General features: G+C 40.8%; 1 protein-coding gene across 1 annotated transcript in view; it reads left to right on the forward strand.

The window, feature by feature from the left end:
* The first annotated feature begins 3,788 nt into the window (after positions 1-3,788).
* The window catches only part of SCAPER (S-phase cyclin A associated protein in the ER), a 444,723-nt gene continuing 430,377 nt past the window's right edge, over positions 3,789-18,134 (forward strand). The window contains exon 1 of the mRNA XM_012801961.2: positions 3,789-3,827. The gene's annotated coding sequence lies outside the window, so the exon portion shown is untranslated. The remainder of the gene's footprint in view (positions 3,828-18,134) is intronic.

Here is an 18,134-nt window from a genome sequence, read left to right on the forward strand (position 1 = left end):
TTAAACTTCTGTAGGTTACTACTATCGTATAATTCTAGTGCATTATTATATTATTATTATATGCACTAGAATTATAATTATATTAATTTAAATATAACTTGTTTAGAGTACTTCAGCACAATGGCTGCCATATAGTAAATGCTCAATACAATTTAACTATCTCTAACTCTTATAGCATAATGACTCAAAGAAGGGCTTTGGAGTCAAATGGATCTAGGTTCAAATTCTGGCTCTACCCCTTCCTAGCTCCAAGAAAAGAAAATCTAGGACCTTTGTTGATTTGTAAAATGGGATGTATTACCTAATTCTCAAGGTTGTTGTTAGACAAATGAGTTTGTGTGTGGACATATGTACATATTTATATATGCTGTAGAACCTCTGTAATTTGACCACCCAAAGGACTGTAGCAAAATGGTCAACAAATAGAGGTGGTCAACATAAGGAACTAGGCCTACTGTATTGATATGTACATGTGGTACATGTCTGGTCTCTAAAAATTAGATCAACTTAAGGAGTTTGTCAATGTAGGAAGGTGGTCAACTATGGAGGTTCTTGCTGTGTATAAATTATCTTGCACATAGAAAATGCTTAGGCAAAGATAGCTATTTATATTATTCTAGCAAAAAGGAACAAGTTGGGCAAAGGCTTAAGGTGAGGAGAGAGAAAGAGAGGAAGAAGTGAATTCCAGGGCTTGAATGTATTTTATTTTGTCAGGAGCAAAGGGTGTTTGAGGGAATGGTTTAGAAATGAGGCCGTACAGGTCAACAAATCCGATCTTCAGAGTCTGGTAGGTCATGCCAAAGAGTCTGGAAGGACAGTGGAGCCAATCTGACAACACATGGACAAGTGTGTCCTGTAGGAAAGGCTAGGTTATGCTACAGTAACCAATGTTCCCAAGCATCTGAATGGCTTACAAGAACAAAACCAAAAGCATATCCTTTGGGGATCACCTGTGGCTCTGTTTCATTTCATCTTTAGCCTGGAATCTAGGCTGATGAAACAGCTTCTCTCTGAAACAAATTGCTTGCAGACAGAAAAGAAAAATATTGAACCCACAAACTGACTCTAAAAGCTTCTGCTTGGGATTGACATTCCTAATTACATTTTACTGGCCAAGGCGAGCTGCCTAGTCATGTCTACCATCAGCGGGGCTGAGGAAAGGGTAAGTCATAGAGGAGGAGCAGAACATTTGGCAGCTAGGTAATAAGAATAGATTCTGTGGCAAAAGAAAATGAGTGGTAACTCTACTGAAAAATGGGCAAAGGACTTGAATAGACATTTCTCCAGGACACTACACCAATGGCAAATAAGCACACGAAAAGATGCTGTCAGGGAAGTATAAATCAAAACTCCGATGAGGTGCCACTTCACACCCATTAAGATTTTTTAAAATAATATTATAAAAAAGGCAAGCAGTAACAAATGTTGGCTGTGGAAAAACTGGAACCTCATATGCTATTTGTGGGAATGTGCAAGGGTGCAGCTGGTTTGGTAAACCATCTGGCAGTTCCTGAAAAGTTAAACATTCAGTTACCACATAGCCCAGAAATTCCACTTCTAGAGATACACTCAAGAAAAATAAAAACATATGTCCCCACAAAAACTTGTACATGAATGCTCATAGCAGCATTATTCATAATAGTAAAAAAGTAGAAACAGCCTAGATGTGCTTCGACTGATTAATGGACAAATAAAAGGTGGCATATATTCCATATAATGGAATATTATTCAGCCAAAGAAAGGAATGAAGTATCAATACATATTGGAGTGTGGATGTACCTTGAAAATATGCAAAAATGAAAAAAGCCAGTTACAAAATACCATATTACATGATTCCCTTTGTATGAAATGTCCAGGATAGGTAACTCTATGTATACAGATAGATTAGTGTGCCTATGGCCATGGGTGTTGAGGGGAAATGGGAGACTAACTGTAAATGAGTACACAGGATTTCTTTTTGTGGTGATGAAAATGTTTTAAAATTGTAGCAATGGTTACATACCTCTGTGAATATAGAAAAACCCTTAATTTGTACACTTAACTGGGTGAATTATATGGTATATAAATTATATTTTAATAAGACTGTTTCATATATATGTATTTCATATATGTATATATAAGAAAAATGAGTGGTATTTATTTTTGTCTTATTGATTTTGAGAGACTCAAGTGGAGATGACCAATAGGTAGTTAACCACGTGGATCTGGATCTCCGGAGAGAAATCAGGGTGGGAGATGTATGTTGGGCAATCAAGAGCACAATGGTGCTAAGTTATGTAAAAGGCAGCAATCATGTAGAGGGAGTAAATGCGGTGGAAAAAGAAAAAGAGTGAGGGGCTTCCACCTGTCTCTGCAGGATACCAACATTTAAGGGACGGGAAAAATAAAGGGAGGTGTCAAAAAAAAAAAAAAGGGGAGTGGTTGGAGATAAAGTATGATCAAGAGAGTTAAAATGGAAGGCAAGGAAAGAAAGTGTTTCCAGAAGGAAGTAGTGTCATGAAGAGAAATTAACTTAGGTCATGATGATAATGCCCACAAGATCTGCAGGAGGGAAACCTCTAGGGACTTTGGAAAGAATGGTTTCCAGGGGGCAGTAGGCCAGAAACCAGACTGCAGTTGAGTCCAGACGTGAGTAGTAGTTGAGGAATTGGAGACACCTTGTTTAGATAATTGGAGAAACGTAGCTCTGAAAGGCAGGTATGAAAAGGGTAAAAAGAAAGCAGAGGTTTAAGTTGAGTCTGGTGGGGTTGGATGGAAGATTTCAAGATGGGAGAGATTTGACGTTGCTTACATTCTTACAGGAATGAAAAGAAAGGGAGCTTAAAATATAAGAGGAGTAAAGCCCCGACCACCACTTATGAAAGTGTAGTATAGTTCCCACTCCATCCCCCCTTATTCTGTTCATTTTGTTTACTGTAGTGCTTACTGCCTTACCATATAGTTTACTCATTTAGTTTACTATTTATTGTCTCCATCCTGCTCCGGGAACGGGATTTTTGTCTATTTTGTTCATTTATTAACTGCAAGTATCTAGAATAGCATCTGAAATACGGCAGGTTGAATAAATGAATCAAGAGCTAATTTTCTACAGCAGCGAGTGGGGCCAGAACACAGCCAACAATATGGTTCCTGCCTTCACAGCACTTAAGAGTCGAATTGTGAGGTAGTCTCCATTAGATTCCACGACTTCCCGCCTTCTGCGGGTAACGAGGGAGCAGGGAAAGGAGAGGGAAGCCTGAAAAAAAGCCTGTTTTCCAGCTGGATGAAAAATGATGGGGAGTATTCGATAATTCTGACCTGCGTTGAGTCTTTTTTGTTCAGAGCTGTGATTTAAACATCGCCAAGGTCTTTGGTTCATCATGTGTTTGTTCTGTCTCTTAAGATTAAACACGATTAGGTCTTTGTACTTCAACTTTCCAAGCCTGGCACACTAGAGTGATGGAAGAAAGCTTTATGGCGGAGGCTAAGCAGTGCCAGGTTTCTCAAGTACACTTTTTTGCGAGGCCGACCTCTGGGTCCTTAATCTGTGTGCTGGCAGTGATGATAAGGCAGGGGAGGGGAAGAGATTGATTCCAAAAGAGGTGCCCGCGGTGCGAACAGTAAAGAACCGCTTCCGAGACGCAGCCGCGCCCTCTACCTCCCGCCTAAGCTGACCAACGGCGCAAACCGGACTGCGCCTGCGCGCGGGCGGCCGCGAGCTGCGAGCCGCCCGGCTGGCGCTGGGAGTCACGTGGTGCGCCGGGACACCGCCCCGCCCCTCCAAGGCCGCCCCGCCCCTTTCCCGGCGGGACGCTCTGAGCCGTCCGAACTGCGCAGGGCCGCCGGGGGTGAGTGTCCGCGAGGGGCGCGCATCGCGCACACCCGGGCGGGTTGGGGCTGGGGCGCGGGCCGGCTGGACCCGTTGCTGGGGCCAGGGGGACAAAATGGCGGCGAAGTACGCCCTTTCACCTCTCCCTCACCTGGGAGTGCAGGCAGAGCGGGCAGGGATCGTTGCTGGGGGAGGGGAGCCGCGGTCGCTTGGGAGGGCCCCGGGGTCGGTTGGGGGGACTTCTGAGGGGAGGTGAGAAGGCTCCTAAATCTGTCCGGGAGGGCGGCTGCCTGCCCTGCGTTCTTAGCGGGAGTGCGACGGACATGGGACCCCGCGCGGCACGGGGTCCGAGGGTGGGTGGGAGTCTGCCTCACCACTCCTGGTGAGTGGGGGCCCCCAGCCGCGCGTGACAAGGCTTCTGGAATGTGAGAACTGCAAGGGGCCTCCAGAGCAGCCTCCCTCCCCTCCCTTCATCTGACAGGTGATCGCCATCGCCATCTCTGGTTCTCTGCGGAGTTTACCGTGCTTTTCCTGCGCCGTGACCCTGGTCTTAGCTCTGCTGGGGAAGCAGGGCGGGAATGGTCTCCATCCAACAAATGCGTATGCTGAGGCCCAGAGGGGTGCAGGGTTTAACCAGGACCTCACGCCTGGGGAGAGTGGAGTCCAGCCTCCTGCTTCTCTTTTCTCGGCAGCTGCTTCGCGCCTTCCTTCCCCCCGCCCCCATCCCCGTTTTCTAGGCGCGTTCTTGAAACCAGGTAGAGTGGAGAACAGGCTCCAGGGAGTGACAGGATTATTACAAAGCAGGCAGAAAATTGGTCCTCCGAGCGGCACCTGCTACTGTCAGGTGGCTCCCGCTGAGATGCCTGAGATGCCTGTTCCTGAGCAGCTTCCTGGTGCTTGGGGGACAGTGTTTCTCATTCTGTTTGTGCCATGTTAAATTTTCCATGAAAATAACTGTTTACTATAATCTTACTTAATAAATACTAATTCCTTACGTGTATTGCATTTTTTTAAAGTTAAAATTGATAACATCAGTATGAACTTTTCATCCTTATAAACAACCTGAGAGAATGATGAGAGAGGTGGGACTAGAGTTATGCTCTTTTATGAATGAGGAAGCTGAGGCTCACAAAGATTAATTGCTCTAGATCACTGGCTGGTGAGTGGTAGCTCTGGGATTAGGCTGTCTACTATCTTACTTTGGCCTAAATTGGTGCTCTGTCTCTTGGAATTTTTCTGTTAACATTGACTTTTGCTCAAAACTTGTTGGGTGCAGATTGATTTATGCCACATATTGAAGTGATGTGAATAATATCCACTGAGGAATTAAAACTTTTAATTTATCAAAAAGTCAATTTTTAATATGATTTGCAAAGTTGTCTTTGTGGGAGTGATCTGATGGCTTTGAAGGCAGAATGATCAGTTTGAATCCCAGCTCCATCACTTGTCCTTTGGCAAATTAAATTTTTTTGAGCTTTCATTTCCTTATCTGTAAATCTGCGTCTCAGATTTATTTATTCATCTATTTTTTCAGGCACAATCTCACTGTGTTGCCCTCTTTAGAGTGCTGTGGCGTCATAGCTTAGAGCAACCTCAAATTCTTGGGCTTAGGTGATTCTCTTGCCTCAGCCTCCCAGGTAGCTGGCACTATAGGTGCCCACCACAATGCCTGGCTATTTTTTGTTGTTGTTGTCATTGTTGTTCAAATCCTTCAGCCCTGGTGTATGTGACTGGTGCCCTAACCACTAAGCACGGGGGCCAAGCTGTCATAGATTTATTGATTGCAATAAATGAGGTATATGTAAAACATTTATACTGTTTATGACCCATGATAAGCCCTCAACAAATTCTTGCTCCTTTCTTCCCACTCCCTTGAGCTGCATTTAAAAAATTCTCTATGTGATTTAGCCTACTTGGCCTGCTGTCACAAAAGATTTTAATGTTAGCAGAATCAGTGTTTAGTAAGGGCCTGCTTTTTGGATTATATATGGCAACTTATAGCTGTGTCTTCGCATTGTGGAAAGGGTGAGGGTATCTCTCTCTGGCCTCTTTTATGGGCATTAATCCCATTCTTGAGGGCCTTGTCCTTACAGTCTAAACATCTCCTAAAGGCTTCAGGGGTCCTCAAACTTTTTAAACAGGGGCCAGTTCACTGTCCCTCAGACTGTTGGAGAGCGGGACTGTGGGCCCCAGGACGAGTTGGTTGCTAAGCAGGACAGGCAGTGGTGGCAAAAACACCTGGCGGGCCGGATAAATGTCCTAGGCAGGCTGCATCTGGCCAGCGGGCTGTAGTTTGAGGACCCCTGCATCTGCCTCTTAATACTGTCACCTTGGGAGCTAGGATTTCAGAATATGAACTTTGGGGAATGCAGACATCCAGACCATAGTGCTATCTATGGTAAACCACCTGCTCATTTAGGAAAAACAACCATGGAAACATAATCAGTGTTACTTTACAAATTTATAAAAGAATAATTTTGGTGACGGTTCCAGAGGATATAGTGTTTTATTTTGTTTTTTTTAGGACAGAGTCTCAGTCACCCTGGGTAGAGTACGTGGTATCATTGCTCATAGCAACCTCAAACTCTTGGGCTCAGGCATCCTCTTATCTCAGCCTCCCTAGTAGCTGGGATTACAGGTGCCTGCCACAATGCCCAGCTGGTTTTTCTATTTTTGTAGAGATGAGTGTCTTCCCTCTTGGTCAGGTTGACTGCTCAAGCATTCCACCTGCCTTGGCCTCCGAGAGTGCTAGGGATATAGTGTTTTAAATACAGTCTTTAAAAATGCTTTGTAGGTATTTAAGAATCACTAAAAGATTGGTTTGATATCAAGTATTCAAGACTTTATTAATGCCTTCATTTAACTACTTTACACTATTTTTTTTGAGACAGAGTATTACTTTGTTGCTCTTGGTAGAGTGTCGTGGCATCATAGTTCACAGCAACCTCAGACTCTTGGGCTTAAGTGATTTTCTTGCCTCAGCTTTCCAAGTAGCTGGGACTACAGGCACCCATCACAATGCCCTGCTATTTTTTAGAGATAGGGTCTTGCTCTTGCTCAGGCTGGTCTTGAACCTGTGGGCTCAGGCAATCTACTCATCTTGGCCTCCCAAGTACTGGGGTTACAGGTGTGAGCCACTATGCCTGGCCTTTATAGAAATAATTTATTATATATATATATATATTTATTTATTTTTCTGAGATAAGGTCTCACGATGTCACCCTTGGTAGAGAGTTGTGGTGTCACAGCTCACAGCAACCTCAAACTCCTGGCCTTAAGCAATTCTCTTGCCTCAGCCTCCCAAGTAGCTGGGACTACAGGCACCTGTCACAAACACCCAGTGTACAGAAATATTTTAAAGATAAATAAGATGAAGAGACTTGAGATTCTGTCTTTCCTCTTTATATGTAACCACAACCCAACCTGATTTTATTTATTTTTAGATACTAGAATTTTTATTTAAAAAGTAGTAGATAAATCAAAATTTCAAAATATGGAAAAGATAATTACTCAGCATCAACATTTCCCCCTTTTCCCCATGTTTATGGAATCTTTTGATTGTCAGTGTATACTGCACAAAGGGATAAATCATTTGTCTAGACTTGTCACAACATTCCCATTAATTTCAGGTTTTTGTCTCTATGTTCCCTATGGATCTGGTTTCCATGTTTCTAAGTATGGCCAAATAAATAGGTTTTTGGGCAATATTTTGCTTCATGGATAAAGGGCCCAAGATTTTTAAAACCAAAAGATAGCCTTTTGTCCCTGTTCTTTTTCTCTCCTGGTAATACTGGTCAAGGACCTGATGGCTGGATTTAATGCAGCCTATTTGTGAGTTTGATCCTAAAATATGAGAATGAGGAGCTAACATGTTAAAGATGATGGTATGGTAAAATCTACAGATTCTGGGCCCCTAATAACACTGTTTATCCACTCCACCAAACCTGGAAATACCTACCTCTAGCCTCTTGTTACATGAAATAATTAAATGGCTTTATTGTTAAGTTATCATAAGTTAGGTTTTTATGATTTGAAACTGACTTGAGACAGATAAGGAGGAGGTGTCCAGATAGTCAAAATAGGGTTTATGAGGCACTCATTATTTTAAGCAGAGTTGTCTGTTTATGCCAAGATATAAATATAAAGGTATAAGATAGAGTATATTAAAGAATGCACTTAGCTTACAATGTTAGTGATGGGAGTAATGACTGGCATATGGGTTCTTGCATTTTTACAAGCAAAGCTAGCTGTATGTTGTAACAGATTACTCTGGTGACTAGTAGTCAGCAGACAAATGCAGCAGCAGATCAGTTGCATTAACAGAATATTGTCTTTATTGCACGTGTAGTTTGAGTGCAGATTCCAAACCTAGGGCTGAGTTTCTTCTAGTATGATTGAAAGTTTTTTTCTTTGCTCTGAATGCAACTGAACTATAGGGAGTGCCCCCCAAAAAACAGACCCCCAAATTATAGCGTTTACCAGAAATGTTGAATACAATTGGGCATAATGAAATGAATAGGTGATATTGCTATGTAAATTTTTTTATACATAGTAGGATTTAATAATAAAATGTTAATTGGATTGCTGAGTAACACGATATAGGAAAGAGAATGATGAAATGCATTTCCTAGATTTGTGGTTTAAGTAGTTGTATGGATAAGATTGGTTAAAACAGGTATATGAGGAGGAGAACAGGCCTACCTTTTTATGTGATCCTACACATTTTGGATATCTAATTCCCATAGTATTTATCAGTAGTTATTAGCAGCAATATTAATTGGCAGCATATAACTAAAAAGATATCTTTGATTATTAACTATTATCTGTTCTTCTGTGAAATCGATAAGTTCTGCTAAAAATTAGCAAAAACAAAACAAGAAACAAAAAACCTCAAAGTCTAAAGCTTGGTTCAATAAATAAAAATTATTCCCTGTTTTACTGTTTATAAATCAAAACTCTATAAAAATTAGATTACTTTAAAAAGTAAAACTATTGGCTCGGTGCCTGTGGCTCAAGTGGCTAAGGCGCCAGCCACATACACCTAAGGTGGCGGTTCGAATCCAGCCTGGACCCACCAAACAACAATAATGGCTGCAACCAAAAAATAGCCAGACGTTGTGGCGGGCGCCTGTGGTCCCAGCTACTTGGGAGGCTGAAGCAGGAGACTTGCTTGAGCCTAGGAGTTGGCGGTTGCTGTGAGCAGTGAAGCCATGGCACTCTATCCAGGGTGACTGCTTGAGGCTCTGTCTCAAAAAAAAAAAAAAAAAAAGTAAAACTATTGGGCGGTGCCTGTGGCTCAAGAAGTAGGGCGCCATATACCGTGGGTGGCGGGTTGAAGCTGGCCCCGGCCAAAAACTGCAAAAAAAAAGTAAAACTCTTAACTAAAAACAGAACTCTTCATTTTTTTTTTTTTTTTTTTTACTAGTATAGAGATCATTTATGTGATGTGTTTTTAAAAATTGTGTACGTACATACTGATAAGAATTGACTAAATTCATGGCCACACTAATGCCTGTAAATTGGCTAGAGCTTGGGTGTGGTACTTTCTTAAAATTTCAAAATTTTTAGGGGTTCAGGTGTTTTTGGTTGTTACACAGATGACTTTTGTAATGCTTGAGTCTGGGCTGTTAAGTGTGTCCATCGTTCAGGTAGTGTTCATTGTACCTGTCCAGCCTACTTTTAAAATAGAAACAAATCACACGTGAACTTGAACGTTCTTTAAACACTGAGAAAGTGGGAGTGTTATTCAGTGGAAAGTTTAGCAGAGTTCTCTTTGATAATGCAATATGATATCCTGTGTTAAATTGGCCTTTCTGAAATTGTAGAAGTGAAAACTGCAAATGGCTTGTAAACAAAAATTAAAATGTCATTGATAAAATATCAGCAGTTTTCTTCTGGAGGGTACCTATTCCACAAATATGTTTGGCTTTCACTGATGGGCTATTCGTCTTGTAGAATACAAACAGGGAAAAGTTCTGCAGTCCACTGGTGAAGCCAGCCTTAAAAAGTTATTTGAAGGAAATGATTTATGGAAAAACTTTCTCCTGTGACATGAAATACTAAAGAGTTCATGAAGTTTTGCTAAAGTAGTTACTATTTTGTTGTTGTTGTTATTTGTTCTGTTTCATTTTATTATTTATTTATTTATTTATTTATTTTTTTGAGACAGAGCCTTAAGCTGTCCCCCTGGGTAGAGTGCTATGCCAACACAGCTCATAGCAACCTCCAACTCCTGGACTCAAGTGATTCTCCTGCCTCTGTCCCCCAGGTAGCTGGGACCACAGGCACCCGCCACAACGCCTGGCTATTTTTTGGTTACAGTCGTCACTGTTGTTTGGCGGGCCCAGGCTGAATTTGAACCCGCCACCTTAGGTGTATGTGGCTGGTGCCCTAGCCACTTGAGCCACAGGCGCCAAGCCTGTTTTATTTTAGAGATGAGCTCTTACTCTGTCACCCAGGCTGGAGTACAGTGGTGCAATCATAGCTCCCTGTAATCTCCAACTCCTGGGTTCAAGCCATCCTCCTACCTCAGTCTCCCTACTTTTTTTTTTTTTTTTGGAACAGAGCCTCAAGCTGTCCCCTTGGGTAGAGTGCCATGGCATTACAGCTCACAGCAACCTCCAACTCCTGGGCTCAAGCGAGTCTCCTGCCTCTGCCTCCCAAGTAGCTGGGACCACAGGCGCCCGCCACAACGCCCGGCTATTTTTTGGTTGCAGCCGTCATTGTTGTTTGGCGGGCCTGGGCTGGGGATTCGAACCCGCCACCTTAGGTATATGTGGCTGACGCCTTAGCCGTTTAAGCTATAGGCGCCGAGCCAGTCTCTCTACTTTTTAATGACAACTTCTTAAAGTAGTAAGTTCATAATATATTGTTTTAAGAATATATGCAAAAGTAGAAGAATAGTGTAATAAACTGCTATGTACCAATCTGTTTTAACAGTGACCTATACATGGACAACAATATTCCATAAAAACTATCCCCCAACCAAATTGTTTTGAAGCAAGTTTTAGACATCACTGTGTGTTCGGCCTGCTTTTGACATAGCATTGGAAAAGAGGTGGCTTTGATAGTTTCAGCAGGGCATGCCATGTTCATGGGAGAAAATAAATGCCTCTTGGTTGATGTATTCACATCAGTATATACAGAAGTAATCAGAATTGAAAACCGTGTTAACCCAGACTTACAAAGTGTGTACTTAGTTTCTAGGTACCAAAGATGTGAAAAATTATCAATAGTTTTTGATTATGCCTAAAACATTGTTTAAGTACTAGACTCAGGCAAATACTCAGATTTTTCTTAAACTTCAGAAAAGGCAAAAACATGGGTGATAGATTTTGTCAACATTTGGAAAGGGACTGTGATTGCAACCTTAGTTTTTCTACAATTTATTGGCAAATATGTGGACAATTGGTAGGTATACTGGCTGGCTGCTGCTAGATAGGCTTGTATATTTTAGTGTTGTGCTACTAGCAGGCTTCTCACTACTTTGGGTCTGTAATTTACTCTTTGCTCTTTTACAACCTGTGTACCCAAACTCAGATAAAGAAAAGAGAGGTATCCCCTCCTGGCACTTGAGCCAGTCTTCACATTTTCATCTCTAGGGCTCTCAGGTCAGGTATCCTCACATACATTCTGGGACTACGGGGCAGAATGAGACAAGTAAGACTTCAATTCATTACAGACAGCCACTGTTCAGACACTTTGGGCTCAGTCCTAATGTTCATTCTCTGCTTGCTAATCAGTTTTTTTAGTGCTCTATTTTCTGCTTGGCCATTGTTTTTCCATAGCTCAAAGTTTCTTAAATTTTATTTATTTGAGCACCACCATTAATATTTTGTTATATCAAAATTCATTTTATATTAACCAATTTTATATTTATAATGGTACAAATTTTATTTGAATAAAAATGTTCTATTTTTAAAAGATATAAATAATAGTATGTGTAGTATAGCAAATATCATGAATGTAGTTAACTGAATGATTGAAATTTTGGAAATTATGGATTAGGTAATAGCTTTCTTTTTGAAAGAAACTGATGACCCTGAGACAGAGGTCTGAGAGAGTCTTACTTTGTTGACCTTGGTAGAATGCTGTGGTGTCATAGCTCACAGCAACCTCAAACTCTTGGGCTCAAGCGATTCTCTTGCCTCAGCTTCCCAAGTTGCTGGGACTACAGGCACCCGCCTCAACACCCAGCTATTTTTTAGAGATGAGGTCTCACTCTTGCTCAGACTGGTCTTGAACCTGGGAGTTCAGGCAATCCACCTGCCTCGGCCTCCAAGAGTGCTAGGATTCCAGGTGTGAGCCACTGCGTCCAGCCTGCTTTCTTCTTTTAACAGCTTTATTGAGTTATATTTTATAATTCACCCATTTAAAATGTACAGTTTAGTGTTTTTTCATGGATTTATAGCGTTGTGTGTCTATGACCACAATCAATTTTAGCTTATTTTCAATACCCCAGTATGAAATCCTGTAATGATTAGGAGTCATTTCCCATTCTGGCTTCCCTTCTCACTTCTCCATGCCATCCCTTACCCCAGCCAACTACTAATATACTTTCTGTGTCTATGGATTTGCTTATTTATGACATTTTACATAAGTGGAATCATGTAATTTGTGGTCTTTAGTGTCTGTCTTCTTTCATTTAACATAATGTTTTTAAATTTCATCCATGTTTTACAGTACTTCATTCATTTTTAAGGCCAAATATTTTGTTATATAGATATACCGTATTTTATTTATCCATTTATCAGTTGATGAACATTTGGATTTTTTCTACTTTTTGGGTATCATGATAATGCTGCTGTGAACATTCCTGTACAAGTTTTTGTGTGGTCTTGTGTTTTCATTTCTCTAGAAGTGGAATTGCTGGATCATTTGGTAACTGTACCTTTAACTTTTTGAGGAACTGCCAGACTATTTGCCAAAGCAGCTGTACCATTTTACATTCCCACTGCAGGGTGTAAGGAGTCCAGCTTTCACTGACATCCTCTTCAACACTTGTATTGTCTTTTTGACTTTAGACATCTTCGTGGGTACGAAGTTGTATCTCACTGTGGTTTTGATTTGTATTTCCCTAGTCATTGATTTCAACATCTTTTTATATGTTTATTACCCATTCATATTCTTTTTTTTTTTTTTTAAGACAGAGCCTCAAGCTTTCCCTCTGGGTAGAGTGCTGTGACATCACAGCTCACAGCAACCTCCAACTCCTGGGCTCAAGTGAGTCCACTGCCTCAGCCTCCCAAGTAGCTGGGACCACAGGCGCCCAGCACAACGCCCGGCTATTTTTTGGTTGCAGCCATCATTGTGTTTGGCGGGCCCGGGCTGGATTCAAACCCGCCACCTTAGGTGTATGTGGCTGGCGCCTTAGCTGCTTGAGCCACAGGTGCCGAGCCCCATTCATATTCTTTTTGTGGAGAAATAAGGACATGATCTTTCTAAGCTGATATACTAGTTAGCTATTTAACCTGACACAGGTTCCTCTTCTTCCTCTTGCTTGTTCTCTCCCTGTTGGCTTTTTATTCGTGTCATAAAGTAGATCATTCCCTAGAAATCCTTTGTGATATTTAAATACTCTACTGTGAAACACATCCCTTACATATGTTTATTAATCTATACATGGTAGTACCTGTTTGTCTAAGTGCTGCCAGAACTATTTTGAATTTGTTTAGGAAAAGAATATCATGCATCTTCAGTACCACTGACCTTCAGAGGCAGAGACAATCTGTCAAGTATGGAATTGAATAGAAAGTAGTGCACAAGACACAGTATGTCAGTGATATAAGCATTTGGTAGAACTCAAGAGATAATTCAGTCTTGATCCTTTGTTCTTTTTTCTCCCCTTCTAAAAGGCCTGGTAATTAGAATTTGTGACCTCAGGGTCTAAAATTTTATAGTCAAAGCTGAGTTTAATTTGTAATTTGGAAGTACTTTCAACCATTATAGTTTTTAAAAGTTATAACTGCAGTGCAATTGTATTTCAGAAATTCAGACAAATAGCAAAGAAAAACCCCCACAGTCACTGTGGTATACAATTGCTAGTTACTGATTACTGGTTGTGTGCCATCAGATTCTTCATATACAATTTCTTTGAAACAGACAATACACCCAGTAAGTAAATAATATAAAGTGATAAGTGCTCTAGAGAGAGAGGAGGATGGGAAGTGCTGGAGGTGGGAGTGAGGATATGATGGGGTCCTGCCCCCAAGAGCATCATCTGCTGAGACCTGTGGAACTGGTGGCGATCAGCCGAAGAAGTATAGAGTTAGAAGCTACAGTATAGAAAGACAAGAGACATAGAGTAGAATTAAAAGTGGGAGCTCAGGGGTCCATTGCCCATCCTGGGATTTCAGTAATGGCACCAAGTGTTTGCTCCACTCTGCCTTTATTGTAGTCTATTTGCCCAGACGGTAAGATGAGGGAGGGAACAAAGAAGTCAGTAGTTTCTGGAATTGATCATATCAGTTCCCATTTTTATTATAATTAACCTTAAGGGTAGCCTTCAGGAATCTGAAATCTGACCCTTGTATTGGGAGAGCCTCCTGCTTGAGGAGGTCACACACACGGATTTCTAGGGAGGTGTTAAGCTTTGCTAGTTCTCTGTGGAGTAAAACACCACCAGCATTAATGTCCTCTGAGGGATCAGTGGGAGGGAGGCATTTTCCTCCCATCACCACCGCAGAGGATTTTCCTCTGCTGTAAGGGATATGAGCTCTTCTGCCCGTATCTCAGAGCTCAAAATACTCCCATGGTCTCTGCCCCAGGCAAATGCAAATCTCCACAGTGGGTATCTGCTTTGCTGGTTTAATGGGCAGGAAACACCCTAGAAGATGTATCTTTTCTAGGACACTGTCATAGCCTCTTCTATGACCATTATTCTCCTCACAGACCTAGCAGGGTGTTTGTAAGCTGTATCCCCAATAGGCTAGAATTTCAGAAAAGGCAAGAAGCTTGCTGGCAATGGCTAGCTTAAATGTAAACCAGCTGACTTTTGTTCCCACTTACTCAGTTTACTTTTTAGTTTTCCTCTTTCTGGGGGGCTTTACTTTGCTAAGAATGGGGTCTTCAGACCCCATTCACCCAGCAAGGATAGATGGGTTGTAAATCCCCCTCTATCTTTATTAAGGTATAATTGATAAATATAAATTGCATATATTTATGGTATACTACATGATATGTGCATCTTGTGAAATGATTAAACCAAACTAATCAACATATTAATCACCTAATGTAACATACTTAATTTTTGAGAACATTGAAGATCTAATCTTTTGGGTGGCACCTATGGCTCAAGGAGTAGGGCGCTGGCCCCATATACCAGAGGTGGCAGGTTCATACCTGGCTCTGGCCCAAAACTGCAACAACAACAAAAGATCTAATCTCTTGTCAATTTTCAAGTGTTATAATACTCTTAATGCATTATTCTTAATGTAGTTTCCATGCTGTACAATAGATCTGTGGAGTTTATTTAACTGAAATTTTACTTTGTATCATTTAACCAATTTCTCTTCATCCTCACATCCCTAATCCTCTGGCAACCACCATTCTATTGTTTGGTTCTGTGAGTTTGACATTTTTTAGATTCTATCTATAAATGAGATGATACTGTGTTTATCTGTGTTTGGTTTATTTCACTTAGCATACTGTTCACCAGATTCATCTTTTTTCATAAATGACAAGTTTTCTTCCTTTTTAAAGGCTAAATAATATTCCATTATGCATATATACACTACATTTTCTTTATCCTTTCATTCACTGATGAACACTTAGGTTGATTCCATATCTTGGCTGTTGTGAATTATGCTGCAGTGGACTTGGAAGTGTACATATCTCTTTGATATGCTTATTTTCATTTTCTTTGATTATAATTCAGAGGTAGGATTGCTGGATTATATGGTGGTTCTATTTTTAATGTTTTGAAGAACCTCCCTACTGTTTTCCCTCATGGCTATACTAATTTACACTCCTACCAACAGTGTATAGGAGTTCTCTTTTCTCCATATCTTCACCAACACTTGATGACTTTTGTCTTTTTTTTTTTGTTGTTGTTGAGACAGAATGTAATGATGTCGCCCTTGGTAGAGTGCTGTGGCGTCATAGCAACTTCAAACTCTTGGGCTTAAGCAATTCTCTTGCCTCAGCCTCCCGAGTAGCTGGGACTACAGGTGCCCACCACAATGCCTGGCTTTTTTTTTTTTTTGGTTGCAGTTGCCATTGTTGTTTAGCAGGCCCTGGCTAGGCTTGAACCCACCAGCTTCGGTGTATGTGGCTGGTGCCCTACTCAATGAGCTACGGGTGCTGACTTTTATCTTTTTGATAATGGTCTAACAGGTGTGAATTGCTATCTTGTTGTGGTTTTTATTTGCATTACCTTGACTATTAACAATACTGAGCATTTTTTCATATATCAGTTAACCATTTATATGTCTTCTTTTGAGAAATATCTATTCAGTTCCTTTGTCCATTTTTTAATTGAATTGTTTTCTTGTTATTGAGTTGTTGAGTTCCTTGTATATTTTGGATATGAATTAACCACTTACCAGAGGTGAAGTTTATAGATATTTTCTCCTATTTCATAGGTTGTCTCTTTACTCTGTTGTTGCCTTTGCTGTGCAGAAACCTTTTAGTTTGATGCAATCTCATTCATCTGTGTTTGCTTTTGTTGCTTGTGTTTTGGGGTCATATCCAAAAAAATTATTGCCCAGACTGATGTGAAGAAACTTTTCCACCCCAGAAGTGTATTAATGTACATAGTTACCATTCAATTAAAAAAAAAAAAAAAGAAACTTTTCCTCTATGTTTTCTTCTACTATAGTTTTACAGTTTCAGGTCTTACATTTAAGTCTTTAATCCAGTTTTTAGTTCATTCTTATATATGGTGTGAGATAAGGGTCCAGTTTCATTCTTCTGAATGTGAATATTCGGTTTTCCCAGCACTATTTTTTTTTTAAATTAAACCATAGCTGTGTACATTAATGCAATCCCAGCACCATTTGTTGAAGAAACTGTCCTTTCCCTATTATGTGTTCTTGGCACTTTCCCTCCTTTCTTCTGATTTCCATTTGCTTGAAATACTATGTTCCATTTCCGAACCCTGAGTCTTTTTTTTTTTTTTTTTAAGAGACAGAGTCTCACTTTTCTCACAGCAACCTCCAACTCTTGGGCTTAGGCAATTCTCTTACCTCAGCCTCCTGAGTAGCTGGGACTACAGGTGCCTGCTACAACACCCGGCTATTTTTTTGTTGCAGTTTGGCCAGGGCCAGGTTTGAACCCAGCACTCTCGGTATGTGGGGCTGGTGCCCTACTCACTGAGCCACAGGCACCGCCCTAAATCCTGAATCTTGATTTGCCCTTCAGAGGGTAGGTGTGTTTCCTAGAGATAGCATATGGCTGGCTCATGCTTTTTTATCCAATCAGCCAGCCTATGCCTCTTCAATGGGGAATTCAGTCTTTTGATGCATCGATACGTATGGAAGGATTGTATTCAACTTGTTATGAGAAAGTCTGTTTGTGTAGTTTTATCCTTTGCCCCATTATGGAAACCAAGTTTGGCCTTTGGCTTCAAGGTGATTACTTTGGTGCTGGTCTGTTGTGGTATTCAGAGTTGAGAATAGGTCTAAGTATTTCCTGTAGACCTGGTCTTGTGGTGAATTTCCCTGGTGCTTATATATCTGTAAAAGATTTGATTTCTCCATCAATTTTGAAATTTAGTTTAGCAGGGTACAGAATTCTGGGCTAAAAATTATTTTGTTTAAGAAAGTTGAAGGTGGATGACCATGCTCTTCTGGGTTGGAAGGTTTCAGTTAAAAAGTCTGTTGTCATCCTAATGGCTCTGCCCCTGTAGGTTAGTTCATGCTTACTCCTAGCTGCTTGCAGAATTTTCTCCTTCATCTTGACTTTGGACAGGTTTATTACAATGTGTCTTAGAGAAGCTCTATTAGAGTTGAGATGACCTTGGGTTTGATATCAATCTGAAAGGAATGTGTTGGGATCTTTAGTAAAACTTAGTAAGTTTTCATTTATGATAGTCTCTAGTAGGGCATCCATACCTTTGGGACAATCTTCTTCCCCTTCAGGGATTCCTATTATTTGTATGTTTGAATGTTTCATGGAGTTTTGGAGTTCTCTAAGTGCCTGTTCTTCTTTCTCTCTCTTCTTTTCTGCCTCTGTGACTGTGTAGGTTAACTCAAACACTATCCTGTAACTCTGATCTTCTTTCTTCTAATCTATTTTTGATACTTTCTCTTGCATCTTTGCAGTTCTTGATAGTCTCCTTCATTTCCTTAAGCTCCACCATATCCTTTCTATATTCTACATATCTCTC

This window comes from Otolemur garnettii, unplaced genomic scaffold (assembly GCF_000181295.1).
Source record: "Otolemur garnettii isolate 467f Iridium unplaced genomic scaffold, OtoGar3 scaffold00011, whole genome shotgun sequence".
Lineage (NCBI taxonomy): Eukaryota > Metazoa > Chordata > Mammalia > Primates > Galagidae > Otolemur > Otolemur garnettii.